The 23,078-nt window shown below is 40.8% G+C and overlaps 1 protein-coding gene across 3 annotated transcripts in view; it reads left to right on the plus strand.

Annotated features, from left to right (window-relative positions):
- Positions 1 to 23,078, plus strand: part of PTPRG (protein tyrosine phosphatase receptor type G) — a 744,286-nt gene that overhangs the window by 188,528 nt on the left and 532,680 nt on the right. The window lies entirely within an intron of this gene.

The raw sequence follows: 23,078 nt of genomic DNA on the forward strand, positions 1-23,078 counted from the left end.
TAATTTTCTTACATTTTAATGGAACAAAGATGAAGACCTAAAACTAGGTACACACTTTTCTGGATTAGGCTTCCCACAAGTCCCAAAATATGAGAGGTGGATTGTTAATTCTAGAAGAGATTTTTGATGCTCAAAAATATATGGAAAATGTATTACAGCTAATTAAGGAGGAATGCTTGAGTAAGATAGACCACTTTGGAAATTACTTTGGCACTGAATAATTCAAACTCTTTGTGTGAAAGAGCTTGGAGGCATGGAGTATTAGTCTTAATAATAAATCTATGTATTATGCAGTGTTGTTGCATATAGAACTGAAAGTATTCTTTTCATAATGATGCTCGGGTTTAAATCCTCAATTTCTCTCAGCAAATCCTGTTAAATTTATGTCAGTGTAAAATTTATAGGTCTGATCTTTAATTACACCTTATCTGTTGGCTTTTTGCATCCTTCTGTCTATTGATAAATCTCCTGCCCCTGCAGGGAGAATAGCCTATCTGTTTTGTTTTGCAGTGAACAGATAGTGATTCTGAAGTCTTCCATCACACACAGTACCTTGTGATTAAAATTATCTAATTAGAGGCTTTTTGTCACCATTTCTGATAAATGAAGGAAATTGGGAGATGAAAGCCAGAATTACATATATATAGCATCTTGCCAAGAAACCCAAAGAAAATTTATCATTTTGTACTCTGTGACTCTGACATCAGTCAGGAGGAGGCACAAAGTGGCCTGCTATTTACAGTTCATCAATTTAGAATAATAATGCTGTTAGTCAGGAAATTGAAAGTTATATCCCATTAGCATGTCCAATTGCAAATGGCAGTGAAGAGATGAAAGCCCTTAAACTTTTCCCATTATGTAGTTAAGAATGACCATAAGTGGTGCCATCTTTGTGATGGAGTGACTGTTGATGTCTTTAACTTTGGTAAACTTCAGAAGTCTCCATTTTGTATTTCTGGAATGCATTGTGTCTGAATTTGGGTATTGCCTCCAGAAGTAGGAAGGGCTTATTAGTTCAAATTCAAGAGTTGGCACACTTTTTCTGCAAAGATCCAGGTAATAAACATCAAAAGCCTTACCGTGTTTGTTGCAACTACCCAACTCTGCCATTGTAGTTTAAAAGTACCCACTGACAGTTCTAGACAGACTGGCTGTGCTCTGATAAAAATTTACTTATGAAGACGGGAATTTGAATTTTATAATTTTCATGTGTCCGGAAATATTCTTCTTTTGATTTTTTTTCATTCATTAAAAAATATACAAACCATTCTTGCTTTGCAGGCTGTGCAAAAAAAGGTGGCTGGTTGGATAGAGTCCACAGGTTATAGTTTGTGAACCCTTGTTCTAGTTGATTTTTTTCCTAGAAATCAGATTAGGAGAGTCATTTGAGGAATCGCTTGGAAGGATGTGGACTGGTTTGGAAGAATGAATGAAGTCATTTGTTAGGCATAAAGGACAAAATAAGAGTAAAAGAAGAATACAATGGGATAGATACCAACTGATGGTATACAGTTCTTATGCTTGCAACAGTTCTTCCTGACAATTCGACAGTATCTATGGTTGGCTCATGCTGACGTGATGCAGTATTGGTTCTCATGTCAAGAATGCTTGGAGTTCATCACAGACATTCCTTAGCATTTGACCAATGTGTAAAAAAGGCCAGGACGGAGTAAGAGTTGGGACCTGTTACTTTGGGTGCATCAGACCAGCACCTTAAAACCACAGTAAATGAGAGGTGGGACTATTAGCTGCAGGCATAGTCCTCTAGATAAAAATGCTGCTTGAAAAGTGGGACTGACAAAAAAAAAGGGCTCATTTTTTATGAGGGAAATGTTACTAAATTTAGCAAAATGAAGCAAGCAGTTCCTGAAAGATTGCTTTGATACTCTAGATTTTAATCTCAGGCCTCAAATTCTCTGATTTGTCTTCTTTCCTCCTAAAATAATGCCGTGAGTGCTTTAGGGGTGCAGTGTGTGAGTGTATGAATTTTGAAGTCATATAGACAAACCATAGTTCAAAGCGAAGGTTTGTTAATATCTTGATGATACTGGAAAACTGTGACGTGGGAATGATTAATAGCACTTCCCACATAGGATTGTTACAGGGATTCAGTGAGATGATGTTTGTGAAAACGTTAACATAGTCTCTGGCATGAAGTAAGTAGTTAATATTACTTCTTGCTTATTTTTGAGACTGTTATTATTACTTTTGCTGCAATTAATGTTGTTTTTGGAATTCACAAGTGTTGCAGTTGACAGTGGGTGATGACTGGATAGTTCTGAGAGCTGAACAACTTAGATTCTCTCAGCCATAATTCTCAAGGGGTGCCTATTTGGCATTTGAGAATGAGGGTTAAGCAGACTATCCTCAAGTTCAGCGGTCGGCAAACTACAAACTGCAGCTGTGTTTTATAAAATAAATTCTATTGGAACACAAGCACACCCATCATGTTGCATATTATTTATGGCTGCTTTTGTGCTACAGTTGCAGAACTGAGTGGTTGTGAAAGAGACCTAGAATATTACTATTCCAGTAATACTGAAGATCTAGTAATACTGAATATTAAATATCTAGTAATGGTGAAAAGCCTAGAATATTACTGTATCTGGCCTCTTACAGAAAAAGTTTGCTGGCCGGGTGCGGTGGCTAACGCCTGTAATCCCAGCACTTTGGGAGGCTGAGGTGGGCGAATCACAAGGTCAGGAGTTCGAGACCAGCCTAGCCAACATGGTGAAACCCCATCTTTACTAAAAATACAAAAATTAGCTGAGTGTGGTGGCAGGCACCTATAATCCCATCTACTTGGGAGGCTGAGGCAAGAGAATTGCTTGAACCCGGGAGGTGGAGGTTGCAGTGGGCCAAGGTGGTGCCACGGTGTTCTAGCCTGGGTGACAGGGCAAGACTCTGTCTCAAAGCAAACAAATGAAACAAACAAGGAAAATGTTTGTCAACTCCTGCTTACAGTAATATAGCTTGGGGTTTTAGCAGATGTTAGTCTGACTTACATGCAGAACTGTTTCAGAAATTTGGAAGTGGTTTTTTTTTTTTTGCCTTGCATTTCCCTTGAGCTGGAATATCCTCAGCATGTCTTCTAGGTAGCATCTTAGTTTTTCTGAGATCTTCCTTTTGGAAAGGACTTGGGAGGGGCAAAGATGAGTTTATTTTCGTGGTGTTGGTTGTTTCTGAGACAGGGTTTTGCTCTGTCGCTTAGGCTGGAGTGCAGTGGTGCCATTTCGGCTCAATGCAACCTCTGCCTGCAGGGTTCAAGTGATTCTCCCATCTCAGCCTCACAAGCAGCTGGGACTACAGACATTCCCCACCATGCCCAGCTAATTTTTGTGTTTTTAGTAGAGATGGGGTTTCACCATGTTGGCCAGGCTGGTCTCGAACTCCTGATCTTAGGTGATCCGCCCACCTCAGCCTCCCAAAGTGCTAGGATTACAGGTGTGAGCCACTGCAACCAGCCAAAGATGAGTTTAGAGGTCAGTGCTGCAGGAAGTGCATCAGGGAGATGAGTGGGTGTTGGATGTTCTGGGGTGACTGCGTCCTGTTCCTTAGGTTGCTCTTGTGTGAGTGGGTCTGGTGAACAGTGCTGATCCTGTCATTCTCATTACATTCCCTTTTGGTCACTAAGGAGAGACATGAACTTTTCAACTGTGGATAGCTTGCTTTTAGAATATTTGTCATGACCTTTTTTTTCTTTAGGATATTGTCATGATAGTAGTTCATTAATATTAGTATAACTTTTCACTTCTCACTTTAAGACTGGCCTACTTTATTTCCATTTCACTGCATCACCTTGGAAAATGCAAACACCTTATTTATGTTTGAAATCTTAAACGTTACCTTTATAGGCCTATCAAACAATACCTTTGTGAATACCTGTAATTTTAGCATAGAGAACTATTTATTGAGGAACCTGGAGGTATGTATTAGCATTCTCTTGTGGTCATTGGAAGATGCATTTTTCTCTGGATCTTAATTTCATCTGCTAGTAAAAAAGGGGGACATAATCTCTGATTTTGACATGAAAACATCATAGAAGGTATGAAATGGAACACAAATATAAGTTATTGTTGACATAATAATAGCAGTGTAATTTGATGATTGCTTTATATCTTTGGATTTCTTTTTCCTTGTACCAACATAGTAGGCAAAAATGGGAATGAGTTATGTTTCATATAGAATTGTACTGAAAAAATGCAGTAGTTTAATAGTATCTTATTGGAAATAATAAAACAATTTCTTTTCTATTAATTTTACTCAACTAAAGTATATTTCTGTCTTTCTTGGGGTGATGGTAGCTCATGAATTTTGGAGTTCTATAATTGTTGCACAAAGAGTAACACATGCTAGGCAGGTCGTCAATGCAGGAAAGAGAAATGAAAAATAAATCATAAAACTAGAGTAAGTTCAAGTAGAAATTTGAGGCTTTCCTTTCTTTTCTTTTCTTTTCTTTTCTTTTTCTTCTTTTTCTTTTTCTTTTCTTTCTTTCAGGTAGGATCTTGCTCTGTCACCCAGGCTGGAGTGCAGTGGCGCAATCTCGGCTCACTGCAACCCCCCCAACCCCCACTTCCTGAGTTCAAGCAATTCTCACACCTCAGCCTCTCAAGTGGCTGAGATTATAGGTGTTCACCACCACTCCCAGCTAATTTGTGTATTTTTAGTAGAGATGGGGTTTCACCATGTTGGCCAGGCTGGTCTTGAACTCCTGACCTCAGGTGATCTACCTGCCTCGGCCTCCGAAAGCGCTGGGATTACAAGCGTGAGCCATCACACCTGACCAGAGGCATTTTTATATATAAAGTTATTTTCTCTCTTGCCCCTCAAAGACTGGAGGAAAACAGGTGACAGTTTCTTCCCTTCCTCTACTTTTTTTTTTAACTTAATTCTGTTTGGTTTTTCACATTTTTAATAATCTCTATCTCATTTTCCCCTGTGTAGAAATACCTTCTCAGAATCAGTACAAGGGGACCATTTCTCATTGTTAGAGAAATCTAAAATTTAAATAGTCAGTGACCAAAATTCCCCATAAGACATTTCTGGCATAGGGCTGGCTGAAGGTCAGGTAGGATTATTCTAAGAGGTATTCCTGCCATAGCGAGGGGCATCCATGGTCCTCTCTGACTGTCTTGGGATTTGATGATTTGCTCAGCTGTAAAATGGAGATATAAGTGTGCATACCTGGCAGGATGACTTTGAGGATTAAAGGTAATATATATTGGCACCTGCAGTATGTACTTTTTGGCCTCCACCCTGGAGTAGAGTAGGTATTACCTGTGTGGCTCTTCGTTATATGCCATCTCACTATACTGTTCATATAAACATCTTGTTTTATAACACACATGTGTGTGTCTGGGCTTGTGTCTCATTTCCCCGGCTCAATGTAGAATCCTTGAAGACAAGGATTACTGCTTGTAATTCCTTGTTTCTCCTGCAGCATGCCAGTTTATCTTGTTGTGTGCACATTTGGTGCATGTTTTTCAAATGGGCAAGTGGATAGATGGATAAAGGATAAATTAACTCAAGCCAGAGTCTGTCCTTGGGAATTTACTAAGGGGAGCCCTGCCATGAAATTCAGATAAATTAGTGGGTGATTTGCAAAAGGTTTCACTGTTGGATCCCTTTAAATAACAAGCTCCCCTGGTGAACTTAAGATATAATTAAATTCCTAAAATTACATTTTCATGCCTATTTTTAAGAATGTCTGTACAGGATAAAGCAAAATATACGTGCCTGCAGAAGTCAGCTTTTGTCATTAGAAGAATGGAAGGCTCTGTAGGACCTCAAAGTTGAATGTTAATATTGTCGTGTTATTTGCCTCTCTCCTAAAGCCGCCTCCAAAATCTCTTAAGGGAATCATTTCCTTAGAGACATTCTCTTCCTAATAGAGACCTCCTCCTCCTCCTCCTCCTCCTCCTCCTCCTCCTCCTCCTCTTCCTCTTTCTCCTCTTCTTCCTCCTCTTCTTCTATTTCTTCTTCTTCTTCTCCTCTTCCTCCTCTTTCTTCTTTCTTCTTTCTTCTTTCTTCTTCTTTCTTCTTCTCTTTTTTGGTTTTGAGACGGAGTCTCGCCCTGTTGCCCAGATCTCAGCTCACTGCAACCTCCGCCTCCTGGGTTCAAGCTATTCTCCTGCCTCCACCTCCTGAGTGTCTGGGATTACAGGCGTGTGCCACCACGCACAACTAATTTTTGTACTTTTAGTAGAGTTGGGGTTTTGCCATGTTAGCCAGACTGGTCTTGAACTCCTGACCTCAAGTGATCCACCCGTCTTGGCCTCCTATAGTGCTGGGATTACAGGCGTGAGCCACCGTGCCCAGCCCCAACAGAGACCTTCTGATCGGAGGGAACCACAACACTGAGGAGGAATCAGTCTTGAGAGTCTTCCTCCTCATCTCAGCTCAGAGGCTCCCTCTGCCTTGGTGCTTAGCCTGAGCCATTTCTGCCTAAACTCCTCAGTCTCCCCTGTATTTATTTATTTTTACAATTAATTTCTACCTTTTCTACATATCCCGATTAATCTAACAATTTTAGAGTAGAAATTCTTTACTATTTGTTTACCGCACTTACTAATTGTCTACTGTGTGCCAGATGTTGTGCTAAATGCGAAGCGCCAGAGAAACTGCCCATAGAATTGCTGTTGCCAGATTCCAGTCTTCAAAGATGGGCAGGTGTTTGCCAGGACACACATAGGCCTTGAGCATGGAGGACTCTGGCAGTGACTAGAGAACCAGAAGCAGCTCAGAAGCTCTAGAGCGTGTGGTGGGATGGACAAAGTTAAGGGCATAATGAACAGGATTTGAGTTAGATTATGGAGAGCCTTAATGATATTATTCTACTAGTGAAGTAGAACTTCCTTCTAAGGGCGATAGGGAGTAATTAAAGAGCTTCACCTGGAATTGGAATACAGTTGGTTTTACGTTTAAGACCACTGTTTGTAGGGTTAAGGACTGGGCAGTGGGAGGAAGAGGGCAGGATGAAAAATGATCGGGCTCTATCACTGGGGATTTGAGAGGGAAAAGAAAAGAGCTCATGGGAATTCATTATCGTTTGTACAAGGAGGAGAAGGCAAAATGAATTGTGTAGGACTATCCCCAAGATGATTGAAGATGGCATTGTATTTGTTTTGAAGTGAGTAAATGAGGAGTGGTGGGTTGGTTGGAAAGATAAAGATTTTTAACTAGAACCTATTAAGATGTGTTACAGTGTTTTGTCTGCATTTCTTATGCCCTTTAGAGTTCATGCTCTTTGAAAAGAACCTTTGTAATTAGTCATTGTATTTCTCTGTTTTTACCTAAATGTTTTTGGATGGGAGGGCCTCAAGGTAGGGAACAAATTATAGAATAAACTGTTTCTTCCTACAGGTACTCTTTTTCTTTGGTAGTTGATATGTGATTCCAAGGATAGATGCGTGTAAGAAAAAACACATGTGGTCACACACTAATCAGAACTTTATGTACGAAAGAGAAAAATGTGTTGCCATATGCTTAAGGTACCTTGAGAATTTTTCAGTACTTGGCCAAATTTGGCGATTTTCTCTCCATTGTTTCAAAGACATTGTTATCTCTGCTTAGAGTTCTTTTCTTTTTTTTTGAGACGGAGTCTTGCTCTGTCGCCCAGGCTGGAGTGCAGTGGCCGGATCTCAGCTCACTGCAAGCTCCACCTCCCGGGTTCACACCGTTCTCCTGCCTCAGCCTCCCAAAGTAGCTGTGACTACAGGTGCCCACCACCTCGCCCGGCTAGTTTTTTGTATTTTTTAGTAGAGACGGGGTTTCACCGTGTTAGCCAAGATGGTCTCGATCTCCTGACCTCATGATCCCCCCGTCTCAGCCTCCCAAAGTGCTGGGATTACAGGCGTGAGCCACCGTGCCCGGCCTAGAGTTCTTTTCTTATGTTTTTTTTTTAAACTTGAATCCTTGGCACCGGAGTTCTAAAGTTTCTTGGCATTTTCTCTCTGGAGGTAGTTTCACAAATGTTTGTAAAGTTAATGGATGCTAATGTATTAATATATTATCAGAGGACATTAATACATTCCCTAGGGGCCCTGTGACCCTTGGAAAAGTCTAGCAGTAAGATGAAACACTGTTCAGTACTGTGTTGGTATCAAGTGGTACATATCAGTGGTAACAATTTCAATTGTTGCTATGATGGGGCATTTAAAACATGGGTAAATGGAATGCTGAGGGTTTGGGTTTTAAAGTGACTCTGAAGGTAGTGGGGTGATGGAGCCTTTTTAGAGGAGGGCTCTTGCACAATATCTGTGAAAATGTTAAATATTGCTTAGTCTTTCATCCAGCACTTCTGCTTCTCGGAATTTGTCTTTCTGAAACACGTGTGCATGTCTCCAAAGTAGCATTGTGTTTAACAGCCTAAGTGACCAAAATAGGGCATTGGGTAATTATAATACATGCTTACAATGAAATGCATACTTGAACATCCACCAAAATGAAGGAGGTTGAACTACAAGATGTATTAAAATAATATGGATAATGTGGTCCCATTAATGAATAAAGCTGAAGAATCCAGAGACTACACCCAAAAGTTAATTGCAGTTATTATTGAGAAATGAGAGCGATTGCCTTTTAATATGTGTATTTCTATAATATTTAAACATTTTATAGAAGCATATCAAGAATATTTCAATTTCTTAATACAAGTAGATTCATAATATTTTTTAAATAACCTTTTTATTTTAGAATAGATGGCTAAATGGTATCAAATTCAGGCTGTTTTCTTTGTAACAATGTTGAGGGGGAGAGAAAAAAAGAAAAACCTTAAAGGGAAACCAGAAGGAAAGCAAAAACCTATTTGTCTCTTTAATTGGCTGTATCTAAATTTTTTAGGTGAAACGTTTTCAGTGGCATTTCAGATTTTTATAAAATGCTGATATGAACCATGCAGAAATTAATGAACTGATATTGACTTAGTTTGAAATGAACATCAAGATTTATTGAGCAAAGCAGTAAATATTGACCCAGCCAAAAGATAAGGTCAATATTTACTTTGACATAACATAAATTCTAATATTCATTAATCTATAAATTTATTGCGTCAACACAAGGCATACAGAGAGTTGTATATAAATATATTTTTTTCATATCTGTGATGGATCAAAGTCAAACGTCTTTTTTCCTGGTTATAAATTTGAAAGGACGATATTCTTTCCTTTGAAACTACCTTCTTTGGGGAGAGGGGTGTGCGCATGGGTGGAAGGACATGATTAATTTAAAGGTTCAAAGGAAAAAATACACCTAGCTGAATACATGTATTATAATTGGAGCACAGTGATTCTCATGTGCTGTGTGATTTACGTAAGGGCTACCCATTTTCCTTTCTAACCTAACTGTTCTCTTTCGTTACATCTGATCTGATTCATAAAGCCCACCCACTTTTTTTTGAAACAAGGTCTCACTCTGTCACCCAGGCTGAAGTGCCTGGGACTATAGGCGCGCACCACCACACCTGGCTAATTTTTGTAGAATTGGGGTTTCACCATGTTGGCCAGGCGGATCTCAAACTCCTGGGCTCAAGCAGTATTCCCGATTTAGCCTCTCAAAGTGCTGGGATTACAGGCATGAGTCAGGGCACCCAGCTAAAACCCACCTTCTGATGATATAAAACAGGGGAACTTTCTGTCTTTCCCTCTGGATGCTGTTAAGCTACTTACTTAGAATTTTGTTTGGTAAATATATTGTTGGTGTATATCATACTTGATAATACTTTATTGGCTGAAATTTCCCATGTTGAAATTATCTTATTTTATTGTTATAATTTTTGAGACAGTTTCACTCTGTTGCCCAGGCTAGAGTGAAATGGCACAATCTTGGATCACTGCAACCTCTGCCTCCTGGGTTCAAGCAATTCTCTTGCCTCAGCCTCCTGAGTAGCTGGGACTACAGGCATGTGCCACCACGTCCAGCTAATTTTTGTATATTTTAGTGGAGACGGGGTTTCACCATGTTGGCCAGGCTGGTCTCGAACTCCCGACCTCAAGTGAACTGCCTGCCTCAGCCTCCCAAAGTGCCACCACACTCGGCTTCATTTTGAAATTATCAAGTTGAACTGAACTCTCATTCCTTGTCTTGTGCCTTCTCTTGGTGGGGTGGGCTTGGTAGCAGTAAGAAGAATGTAAGGAGGACCTGTTTCACTGGATTGTGAACTTTCAAAATTGCCAGTATGTAGTTGGAATAAGTGTCTAATATATGCTTAAAGACTGAATTTTCATAGGCCGGGCACGGTGGCTCAAGCCTGTAATCCCAGCACTTTGGGAGGCCGAGACGGGCGGATCACGAGGTCAGGAGATCAAGACCATCCTGGCTAACACGGTGAAACCCCGTCTCTACTAAAAAATACAAAAAAAAAAAAAAAAAAAAAACCAAAAAAAAAAAACTAGCCAGGCGAGGTGGCGGGCGCCTGTAGTCCTAGCTACTCGGGAGGCTGAGGCAGGAGAATGGCGTAAACCCGAGAGACGGAGCTTGCAGTGAGCTGAGATCTGGCCACTGCACTCCAGCCTGGGTGACAGAGTGAGACTCCGTCTCAAAAAAAGAAAAAAAAGGCCGGGCTCGGTGGCTCAAGCCTGTAATCCCAGCACTTTGGGAGGCCGAGACGGGCGGATCACGAGGTCAGGAGATCGAGACCATCCTGGCTAACACGGTGAAACCCCGTCTCTACTAAAAATACAAAAACTAGCTGGGCGAGGTGGTGGGCGCCTGTAGTCCCAGCTACTCGGGAGGCTGAGGCAGGAGAATGGGGTAAACCCGGGAGGCGGAGCTTGCAGTGAGCTGAGATCGGGCCACTGCAGTCCAGTCCGGGCGATAGAGCGAGACTCCGCCTCAAAAAAAAAAAGAAAAAAAAAAAGTGAATTTTCTCGCTGTTCATTTAAGTGAAGAAAGTAACTTGGTCACAAGCATAAGTGTAATCTTCTCCCTATGCAATAGTCTTATATGATCCTGTTGTGCTCAGTCCACCTGGCATGTTCTTTGAATGTGAAGTGGTGGTGGTAGTTTCAGTGCTGTCTGACCTTGAAATGACCATCACTTCTTTCTCTCAGTTGGTAATCTCCTATGACCCTGTTTGAGGTCAACTGTATTAAGGGTGGTTATCTTCTTGGTTGTCTTTCTTGCTGTTAAAACTTAACTGTCCTATGTTTCATTTACTTTAAGGCCCATTTTCTGTTATGTAACTGAGAACTTGTGTAGATGAAAAACATATCAGTGGTATGTATATAACATAGAACTTTGCCTCCTTGAGAAATGTTTTCTAATAACTTCAGGAATTCTTACTTTTCATTCATGTCACTATAGTATATAATAATGTTTTCCACTGGGTGTAGTGGCTCACACCTGTAATCTCAACGCTTTGGGAGGCTGAGGTGGGAGGATCACTTGAGACCAGCCTAGGCAACAAAGTGAGGCCCTGTCTCTACAAAAAAAAAAAAAAAAAAAAAAAAATTAGCTGGGCATGGTAGCTCACACCTGTAAGTCCCAGCTACTCGGAAGGCTGAGGTGGGAGGATCACCTGAGCCCAGTCAAGGCTGCAGTGAACCCTGATCACACCACTGCATTCCCAGCCTGGGTGACAGAGTGAGACCCTGTCTCAAAAAATAATAATAAGAATACTAACAACGTATTCCTTGGGTTTAGTATTCATTGGGATTTTTATGTCATGTGAAAAATGACTCTGTGACTCTACTGTGATACAGATATTTGACTTTCACATAATAAAGTCATTTCTTCTTGAGGTTTTTTTTTTTCTTTATTCTTTTTTTTTTTTTTAATCGAGAAAGTGAGTTTTGTACTAATAGGTCTTTGACATCTCTCTGTCACTTACTCATATCTCTTTTTATCAAGAAGAGATAGGACTGGCCTCAGTCTGCTGGGAGAGTATCTTAGAATTTGATCTTGTGGATTTCATTATACCCTGGTACCCTTCATGTCTGGCAAGCCATGCTAGTTTTCTATTTTGATGTGTTACATTTCCTATTAAATTATATTTGAGATTTTATAAAAAGTGAGTTTAAAGAAAAATTTTATCTAAGCAGCAGTACAGCTGGCTTTCCAATAGAGCAAAATAAGTCTTTTTTCTGTAGGAGATATCACTATTTTGGCAGGATTGAAAAGCCTCTTGTTTTGTGCTATATAATCAAACTATATATCTGTGATTTGAAAAATGACAAAGGGTATAATATTTCCTAGAACTGGTTTTAAAATGAAGGAAAATAGTATCCTAGTTCAAAAGTTATGGCTCATTGTAAGTGCTGGTCTGGTATAGCCATACAGATTGTTTAAAATCCTTAAATACATAGTTGGCCCAACCCTTTTTGTTCCCCCTTTCTCACTGCCCTGGAAACTCCTTCTCTTATTTTGGGACCTTGTAAAAATCCTACCTTAGACCTGTATACCCACTGTGTACCATCCGCTGTGACTGATTATTATCTCTGATTTGTTAAATGATTTCAGTATGATTTCTGCTTATCATGACTTGGAATTTCAGAGTGATAGGCCTGACTTGGTAGGGTTTTGGGATATGTATTATACTCTGCAGCCCATTCCTTTCTTTTTTTTAATTTTATTTTAAGTTCAGGGGTACTTGTACAGGATGTGCAGGTTTGTTACATGGGTAAATGTGTGCCTGTTGATTTGCTGCACCTATCAACCCATCACCTAGGTATTAAGTCCAGCATGCATTAGCTACTCTTCCTGATGCTCTCCCTCAACCCTCCCTGCTCCTCAGGCTCTAGTGTGTGTTGTTCTTTGCCCTGTGTCCATGTGTTCTCTTTGTTCAGCTCCCACTTATAAGTGAGAACATGCAGTGTTTGGTTTTCTGTTCCTGCATTAGTTTGCTTTGGATGATGGCTTCCAGCTTCATTCAAGTCTCTGCAAAGGACATGAATGAAGGATCTCATTCTTTTGTATGGCTGCATAGTACTCCGTGGTGTATATGTACCACATTTTCTTTATCTAATCTATCATTGATAGCCATTTGGGTTGATTCCATGTCTTTGCTATTGTGAATAGTGCTGCGATGAACATAGGCATGCATGTATCTTTATAACAGAATGATTTACGTTCCTTTGGGTATATACCCAGTAACGGGATTGCTGGGTCAAATGGTATTTCTGGTTCTAGGTCTTTGAGGAATCGTCACACCATCTTCCACAATGATTGAACTAATTTACATTCCCACCAACAGTGTAAAAACATTTGTTTCTCTGCAGCCTCTCCAGTATCTATTGTTTCTTGACTTTCTAATAATCATCATTCTGGCTGGGCATGGTGGCTCACGCCTGTAATCCCAGCACTTGGAGAGGCTGAGGTGGGCAGATTACTTGAAGTCAGGAGTTCAAAACAAGCCTGGCCAACATGGTGAAATCCCATCTTTACTAAAAATACAAAAAAATTAGCCAGGCATGGTGGTGGACACCTGTAACCCAGCTACTTGGGTGGCTGAGGCAGGAGAATCACTTGAACCCCGGAGGTGGAGGTTGCAGTGAGCTGAGATTGTGCCATTGCACTCCAGCGTGGGCAACAGAGCGAGACTCTGCTTAAAAAAAAAAAAAAAAAAAAATCATCATTCTGACTGGCATGACATGGTATCTGACTGTAGTTTTGATTTCTATAACCCATTTCTTGAATTGAGTTGATCTTGAGAGTTTCCTTGGACTTGGGAAACTGCTTAATCCAGATTTCCTGTTTATGTTGATCTACATTCTTCCAGCTTGAAGGCCTTTTTCTGGGGGAGGAAAACAAGCCTCTTCTGAAAGCTGCATGAAATTTTGCTGCTCCCAAAGGCATCGTTTAGTAGCTCTGCCCCAATTATTGGCCACTTTTCCTCCTGGAAACTGTTTTTCTCTGTCCCACCCTTCCCCCTAGCTCCAAGTGTTAGGATGATGTTCTTCTTTTTAGCAGGGTGTGCATGCCATGAGTACGCTGGGTATTGATGGGTCATTGAGAGATTTTAGCAGGAAAATGAAATGTGAAGCTCTTGCCTGTTTGACTAGCATCTGCAAAGATGAGCGAAGGCATTTTTAGTGTGTTTGTGGTTCTGGGGCTCACTGTGATAATGGGAGGTATTTTCTTCTCACTGTTGATAAGTACATGGTCCACACTCTCCTCTTGGGGAGTGATTTTGACACTTTTTGATGGTCCTGTGGCTTTTACATTCTTACACTATTTCCTAATGAGTTATCTTTTCTCTCACCATCTACTAGGGTGTGAAAAGGAAGTTTCAACACTCAAGGCCATTTGAGCTGCATACCTGCTGTGCCAGAAAGAACTACTTAAGATCTGCTTCTGGCTGGGTGTGGTGGCTCATGCCTATAATCCCAGCACTTTGGGAGGCTAAGGCGGGTGGATCACCTGAGGTCAAGAGTTCAAGACCAGCCTGGCTAACAAGGTGAAACCCGTCTCTACTAAAAATACAAAAATTAGCCGGGTGTAGTGGTGCGTGCCTGTAATCCTAGCTACTTGGGAGACTGGGGGATGCTTGAATCCAGGAGATGGAGGTTGAAGTGAGCCGACATCGTGCCGCTGCACTCCAGCCTGGGCAGCAGAACAACACTCTGTTGCTTCTCTTTATCAATATGAGTACACCATAGCTAGCAATATTACTAGGATTTTTCTCCTAAATTCCCGTGGAAGTCATTTCCGAGAATATAACTGAGTATAAGGATTTTTTTTCTTTTTTTTTTGAAACAGAGTCTTGTTCTGTCACCCAGGCTCTAGTGTAGTGGCGTGATCTTGGCTCACTGCAAGCCCCACCTCTTGGGTTCATGCTATTTTCCTGCCTCAGCCTCCTGAGTAGCTGGGACTACAGGCGCTTGCCACCATGCCCGGCTAATTTTTTTTTTTTTTTTTTTTTTTTTTTTTTTTTTTTTTTTCATTTTTGAGACAGAGTCTTGCTCTGTTATCCAGGCTGGAGTACAGCTGGAGTACAGTGGCACGATCACTGCAACCTTCGACTTCCGGGTTTAAGTGATTCTCATGCCTCAGCCTCCCAAGTAGCTGGGATTACAGGCATGCACCACCACGCCTGGCTTATTTTTGTATTTTTGGTAGAGACGGGGTTTCCCCGTGTTGGCCAAGCTGGTCTCAAACTTCCTACCTCAGGTGATCTGCCCGTCTCGGCCTCCCAAAGTGCTGGGATTACAGGCATGAGCCACTGCGCCTGGCTGTTTTTTTTGTAATTTTTAGTAGAGACAGGGTTTCACTGTGTTACCTAGGATGGTCTTGATCTCCTGACCTCATGATCCGCCCGCCTTGGCCCCCCAAAGTGCTGGGATTACAGGCTTGAGCCACTGTGCCTGGCCAAGGATTTGTTTTTGGATCAATTTTAGCCACTAGAAAAGACCCCTTACTCTCCTAGCCTAAGTGTAAGGACAATTTATTGCCTTACATAGCACACCTAGGGTAGGAGACCTCTGGGCAGCACCTTTGTACCCTGCCATCTTTAAGGTACACCCCATGTTGTTTAGACTTTGCCATCCTTAGTGGGTAGGCTTGGTCCTTAGAATCACTTTCCTTGTGGTCTTTAACATGGCTTCCAGAATTCTCGATGTCAAATAGTGAGTACAAAGTTCAGAGGAGAAAGGGAAAGTGTCCCTTTCTTATGTCTCTTGAAGAACATGTAACATGTTCTTTGAAGTATCCCAACCCTGGTGAATCAGCCTTCATATTTTGTTATACAGACTTGGATTATGTGCTCATGCTTATACCAATTATTGGCAACAGGAATGGGATTAGCACTGCTGCCTTAGACTGATCAGGATCTACCCCAGAAATAGCAGAGGGAAGGGGTCTTGGAAATATAGCGCGTGTGGCTGCTGCCTACCCTTGTCATTATTTTCAGGTGTGTGTGTGTGTGTGTGTGTGTGTTTGTTTGTTTATTTATTTATTTATTTTGAGTCAGAGTCTCACTCTGTTGCCCAGGCTGGAGTGCAGTGGCGTGATCTTGGCTCACTGCAACCTCCACCTCTCAGGTTCAAGCGATTTTCTTGCCTCAGCCTCCCGAGTAGCTGGGATTACAGGCTCCTGCCACCACACCCAGCTAATTTTTGTATAATTTTTTTTTATTAGAGACAGGGTTTCATTGTGTTGGCCAGGCTGCTCTTGAATTCCTGACCTCAGGTGATCGCCTTCCTCGGCCTCTCAAAGTGCTGGGATTACAGGCGTGAGTCACTATGCCTGGCTCATTTTCAGATTTTAAAGGCCAAGCAACCCCGTGGCACTTCATAAAGGAAAACGTTCTAGGAAAGAAACGTATTTACTTTTGAAGTGAAAATTTGATTTCAAAAGCCTGACATCATTGCAAATAAAATAATAAAGCTCCATGAATTTGGAGTCCTTTATGGTATTCCTAGCTTCCCTGTACCCTTCTGTAGTTACTAGTTACATGTGGCTATTTAAATTTAAATTAATTAAAATGAAATAAAATTTAAGGTTCAGTTTCTCAGTCACACTAGCCAGATTTCAGGTTGTCAGGAGCCACACATAGCTAGTGACTACCCTTTTGTATTGCACAGATAAAGAACATTTCTATCCTTGTAGGAAGCTCTATGGGACAGTGGTGTTCAGAGGATGTAGGCATTATAGAGGAACCAGCAGGCAACATATTATTGAGTACTGATGATGTGGGTATAAGGCCTTTCTGAAAGGCTTGCATAATGCCCCAATTGAACAAGCTTCTAAATTCAGGTAGACCTCCCTCTTCCTTTTGGTGGTCTTGAGAAGTTGACCAAGGGTATATTTTCTGAGCCTTGTTTTTACCAAGGTTCTGAATCTTTGGAGAAATAAATCAGGGACTTACAGTGAGTGGAATGTAGAGGTGAGGAGGCGAGGGTATCCTCATACCAGTCTTCATTCATTAAGTCATTCAGTAGAAGAGTGTTTAGCAAGCACAGGCCAGGTGGCAAGCTCAGTTTGAGACTAGAGCTAACTATAACAGACAACAAAACACGTACAGTTTTATTCCTACCTGGTGGGGGTGGACAGTGCAGCATATACAAAGTAACATGTAATATCATCACATCATTCTGTGAAATAAAGTGTAAAGTGAGGTGGTGCCTAGAGAGGGATGTAGGAGAGGGAGGTGTTGTTTTAGCCTGGGAAGACCTCTCTGATAAGGTGATATATTTGAGCAGACATCTGAACATAGAGGGACTGAGCCTTGTGGCTATGTGAGGTAATCTTTACAGGTAGAGGGAAGCGGGGGAGATAATAACACTCGGAAAGGTTCAATGTTATACCTAAAACTACTATGTGAATTTTAATTAGGCCTCCTTCTAGAACCTTCTGGCCCTGTATTCTTGCTTAGGATAAATTTTCCATTGTTCTAGAGAAGTAGTTCTCAACTAGGGACTCTTTCCTTTTTGTGGAATATTTGACACGGTCTGGAGACATTTTTTTGGTTGTCACATTTGGAGATGGTTGGGTGGCCAACTGGCATTTAGTGGGTAGAGGAACAAGATGCTGTTGAACATCCTACAATGTACAGAACAACCTCCACAAAAAAAGAATTATCTGGCCCCAAATGCCAATAGTGCGAAGATTGACAAACCCTAAACTGAAGGCTCACCAGACTCCATCGTTTTTACACAGTTGGTCTCCATGCTGCTGTGAGGTTCTACCTTTCTAGCCAGTCCTTAATTGAATGAGTACTGGGTGGCACAAACACAGCAAGGTGTGTTGTGCACAATGGCTAAGGTATTAGAGAATTAAGTGAGTGTCATGGTGTGCAGTCCTCTTTGGAGATTAAAGAGTAGAAATGGAAAGCTTGGCAAGTTGACCGTTTCAGAAATCTATGCATGAAATCATAAAGGAATGAATCACACTTCTGGTGGTGGTGAAAGCCTACCTCGTAATGTCACATGGAGGTTATCAATGTTGATTGTGCTGCAGTAAAGAGGTGTAGAGATTGCTTTTATTATTATTGTTTTATTTTTGAGGTCTCCTGTGACTATGCCATGTGTCAACTCTTTGATCTAAGAGGCTGTTAGGAAATAATATTCATCTTAGTATTGCTAACCATGAAGGACCCTAAAGGATCAGCTGGCCAAGCCACTGCAGCACCCTCAGAAAATTTATAGTTACCCAGTTGTGAACCTTGACATGCCACTTCAGGGCTGGCAGGGAATAGCAGTTTCTTAAATGATCACTTTTCACTAAAGGAGTGGAAAGGAAACCAGAGCTATGAATGGTGATTGACAGGCTACCATGATCCAGCTTTTTGTCGAGTGTCAGCGCCTTAATATTTGATAAGGGTTATATAAATGTTGTAATAATGGCCACAGATATCTTCCAGAATAGATTTCTCACTTTTTTGTATAAATTAAGCAAAAGCTACCTTGTGACAGGGTATAAATGCATGTATATTTATCTACACGTGTTATGGTGGCCTGAATTTTCCACAGAGCAGATGGCTGTTTGTGCTCATTTGTTCTCAAACCCTCTTGTAGATATTTGAATATAAAGATAGATTTATGTGGTCACCGCTTCTATGGAACTCACAGGCTTTCTCTTTTCTCTATTGAAACCCAATTTTTATTAGCATTGATGGCCACTGACGTTGTAGGTTAAGCATACCAACATCTAATATATTTATCTCAATATTCCTATTGCAGGTCTATGAGGAGTTTGAAAAGGTGTAAGATTATTTATACATCAGGGTGGCTCAGAAATACTTTTTCTTTAAATTGGAATGATAATATCTTATCAAAAGTATTGATACATCCATTTAAATTGTGAGCTGTGAATGTTATTTCAGCTTCCTTCATTCCTATACAGTTTCGAGCTCAAATTGGAGAAGGTCATGTGAGAACCACTTTTCTCCCCAAAGAAATGTTGGCATTATTTTAACATCTTTTTCCTACCCTAGATTCTTTCTCACATCCCAGAGTAATTCCAAAAGAGTTTCTTCAGTCACTGCTGTTGACAAGAGACTTTATTTTTGGAGATTTATTTTTTTTAAGTTTTCTTTCTTAGATTTTGATTCTGACATCTCATTGATAATTATATTTTCCAGATTTCCATCTATATATTAAAGGAGTAGATCTGGAATTTCAGCTCTCTTTAGTAGACTGCATTATAGAAAGGAAACTTTGTTCCTATCACACATGTATTATTTAACACCATTATTATGTGAAAATGTTTTCTGTTTTTTTTTTTTTTTTGGTTTGAGACAGAGTCTCACCCTCTCGCCCAGGCTGGAGTGCAGTGTCATGATCTCTGGTCACTGCAACCTCCATCTCCTGAGTTTAATGAATTCTCTTGTCTCAGCCTCCCTAGTAGCTGGGATTGCAGGCATTTGCCACCACACCCAGGTAATTTTTTTGTATTTTTGTAGAGATCGGTTTTCACCATGTTGGCCAGGCTGGTCTCAAACTCCTGACCTCAAATGGTCTGCACACCTCAGCCTCCCAAAGTGCTGGGATCATAGGCATGAGCCATCATGCCCAGCCCAGCCATTGATGATTAAAACATGTTAGTTAGAAAGTAGAAGAATTAGGATGGGCGCACTGGCTCAGGCCTGCAATCCCAGCACTTTGGGAGGCCAAGGCAGTCTGATGACTTGAGGTCAGGAGTTTGAGACCATCCCGCCCAACATGGTGAAACCCCGTCTCTACTAAAAATACAAAAATTAGCTGGGAGTGGTGGTGCACGCCTGTAGTCCCAGCTACTTGGGAGGCTGAGGCAGGACACTCCCTTGAACCCCGGGAGGCCAAGGTTGCAGTGAGTCGAGATAGCGCCACTGCACTCCAGCCTTGTGACGGCTAGATTCTGTCTCCAAAACAAAAAAAAAAGAGTTGAAGAATTACCAAACTCCATTTTTTTAACTAAATAATTTTTTATGGTAAGAAAGGCATACCATTTTCTTTTACTCTTATTTTGTTTTGGCTTATTCTAATACATGATGATTTCCTTGTAGTAAATAGTTTTTTTCTAATTTTCCTCATGTAGACAACTCCAAAATGTATACATTCTCATTTAAATAATTTGTCTAGTGGTAACCTCAGCTGAGCGCTGCCCTTGGCAGAATATGTGTTTAAAATATTCTTTCACATTACTTGGTTGGCATTTAGATGTTTTAAGTCGTTTTAATAAATTAGGGAAAGCTACAATATAAAAGGTGGAAAATATATACATTTTCAGTGTTCCAAGTCACTTTGGTGGACTATACAATGCTTGAAGTGCAAGTTAAGATGAATATTTTATAGTTGGCTGGGCATCGTGGCTCATGCGTATAATCTTAGCACTTTAGGAAGCCGAGGTGGAGGATCGCTTGAGCCCAGGAGTTCAAGACCAGCCCAAGCAACGTAGTGGGATCCCGTTTCTACCAAAGGAAAAAAGAATTAGCTAGATATGGTGGCAGACGCCTGTAGTTCGAGCTACTGTGGAGGCTTAGACAGGAGGATTGCTTGAGCCTGGGAGGTTGAGGCTACAGTGAGCTGTGATTGCACCAGTGCACTCCATGAGCTGTGATTGCACCAGTGCACTCCAGCCTGGGTGACAAAAACCAAGACCCTGTATCCAAAAAAAAAAAAAAAAAAATTGTGGTATTTAATTTTGAGCTCTCACTACAGAACAGAATAGATTTATGCATTGGGAGGATGGGAAATCTAATAATTAGAGATATATTAATTGATTTAAGATTTTTGTCTATAAAATACTAGTCATAAATGCAGTTACTAGAATCCATGTTTATGGTCTTTGAATTTGATCAAGACGGAGAGTTATTCATCAAAAAGCCACTAGACCTACCATTTATCACAACTAATCGTGAATTTATATCTCTGTAACTCACAGGTATGATGTATGTCTGTTTTTGGTGGGGATATTTACTACAGGAATTAATTTCAGACATTGGGAAGCTTTTATAGTCATTTAACTGTTAGCTACCTAGAGATTTAAATACTTTTACTGGTTTCTCTGTGTTAGACTCTGGGAGTAGAGTTTCTCTGCACAAAAAGAATGTCATCATTACAGAATTGTTGGAGTCTCTCTTTGCCAGCCTCAGTACTGAGTCTGTATAGGAAGTCCCTGGCAAGTAGGTAAGTACAGGTGGTTGCTCAGAGAGCATTTTCTCAAAATCTGTGTCGAGGAGGCTGTTCGCAGGCTTTTTATGGCAGGAGGGTTCTGTGACCATGGAAGATTGGGAAAGGCCATAGTAAAGATAGTAATGCAGGTTTCTTTGCTGCAGGACTTCTCAGATCCTTTCATAGTTCACTCTCAATAGAATTGGAAACTTCTCCTTCACTGAGTACTTAGACGTCCCATTAGAAAGTGAGGGCAAGAGGAAAATGGTTGTGTGGGGGAGGGTGTGTTTGCACAGGGGAGAGGGGTGTGGGGGAGGAGAAAGGTTGATTCTCCTGAGTTGGCTCAGTGTCTGCTATCATAATGATTTCCCCACAGCTTTATGAGGGCTGTGCTGCTGTTGTGAGGTGTGGTCACAGAGAAATTTCAGTCTGAAAAGATGAGTTCCACATGATTCACACACCTCCTATGAAGTAGTAAAAGGAAAAACTATGCCAGTTTACGTTAGGAATATTTTCCTTTCTTCTTTATTTATTGGAAATGGAGCATTTGCGTATGCAAGAATTCCTTGGGGGATAAAATGCCATTTAGTTTAATGTAATGACAATATGTATTCAAGTCACCATATGAAAACGTTTACTAGAAACAATGACATTTAAATTTATGGACATGAATTTTGCATAATACCTTCCTTAAGAGGGTGATAATGTATGGGAGTGTGGGATGGTTTTCTTTCACTGAATTTGGGAATAATAGAATTGTCACCCACAAATGTTTGTTTTTTTGTTTTTATTTCTATATAGGGTTTGACTCTGTTGCTGAGGCTGGAGTGCGGTATACTTTGGCCCAGTCATAGCCCGCTAAAGCCTCGACCTCCTGGGCTCCTGATTGTTTCACCTCAGCTTCCGGAGTAGCTGGGACTACAGGTGTGTGCCACCATGCCTGGCTAATTTGTTCTTTTTCATAGAGATGGAGTCTCACTATGTTGCCCAGGCTGGCCTCAAACTCCTGGCCTTAAGTGATCCTCCCACCTTAGCCTTGCAAAGTGGTGGGATTATAAATGTGTGGCAGCACACTTAGCTGCCCACCAATGGTTTGGTGAAAGGACTAAACCCCCTACGAACTGAATTTTCAGTAATAAGGAGTTGAAGATTTTAGTCAAGCCAGAACACACATGATTGGACTTCAGCAGTGAGGGTACCAAGGAACATTACGTTTGGAATGAAATTTTAAGAGGGAGGAGGGAAAAACTGGGTGTAGAGAGTATGGGGAGAGAATAAAATATGGTGAATAGGGTGATGAGATTCTTGAACTGTCCTTTTGTTTTTTTCTGACTGTAAAGAGTAGAACATTCTCCAATTAGACAATCCAAAGTGTTTTCAGATGTTCCCACGTATCCCCCAGGGGAGGCAGGGGCAGACTCCTTTTTGGTAGAGAACCCTCTGCTGTAGAACATGGAAGAAATAATAGTAAATAGTAATAGTATGGAAGAGTGTAGAATTATTACATGGTAAATGTGGCCATGATTTTTGACCTGATAAACTTATTTAGGCATTTCCAGAAGTTGCCTTATTGCAAAGTGGGCGGATTTTAAGTGTTCCCTACCATTTGTTAAATGTGGTGAGATGGATTTTATTTCCCCTTGATTCGTGCTATATCAGCCGTGGAAAGCATGGGTGGTGTTGATTGTAGCTCAGATTGAAAATGACAGCCAGGAGTTGCTTAGTTAATGGGGTATATGTTGGTCCTCAATTTGTGCAATTCATTGTTTAAGGTGAATGAATATTTAGGGATGGATGATTTGGGTTCATTTTTAGACATTGGCTACCTTAACAGGATGATAGTTGACAGAGCTTCATGTTATATTTCCTCACATGAAGAACTAAAGTTGTTGCCCAGGTTAAGTCAAAACATTAGACAAGGTCATAATGTTAATTATTTGATATGTTAAACTACTGAATATACACAGGTTGGTGCAAAAGTAATTGCAGTCTTTTGCACCAACTTAATATATATAACGTGTATATATCTTTATATGGGGTGGGACTAATTAC

Source organism: Rhinopithecus roxellana, chromosome 1 (genome assembly GCF_007565055.1).
Source record: "Rhinopithecus roxellana isolate Shanxi Qingling chromosome 1, ASM756505v1, whole genome shotgun sequence".
In the NCBI taxonomy this organism is placed as follows: domain Eukaryota; kingdom Metazoa; phylum Chordata; class Mammalia; order Primates; family Cercopithecidae; genus Rhinopithecus; species Rhinopithecus roxellana.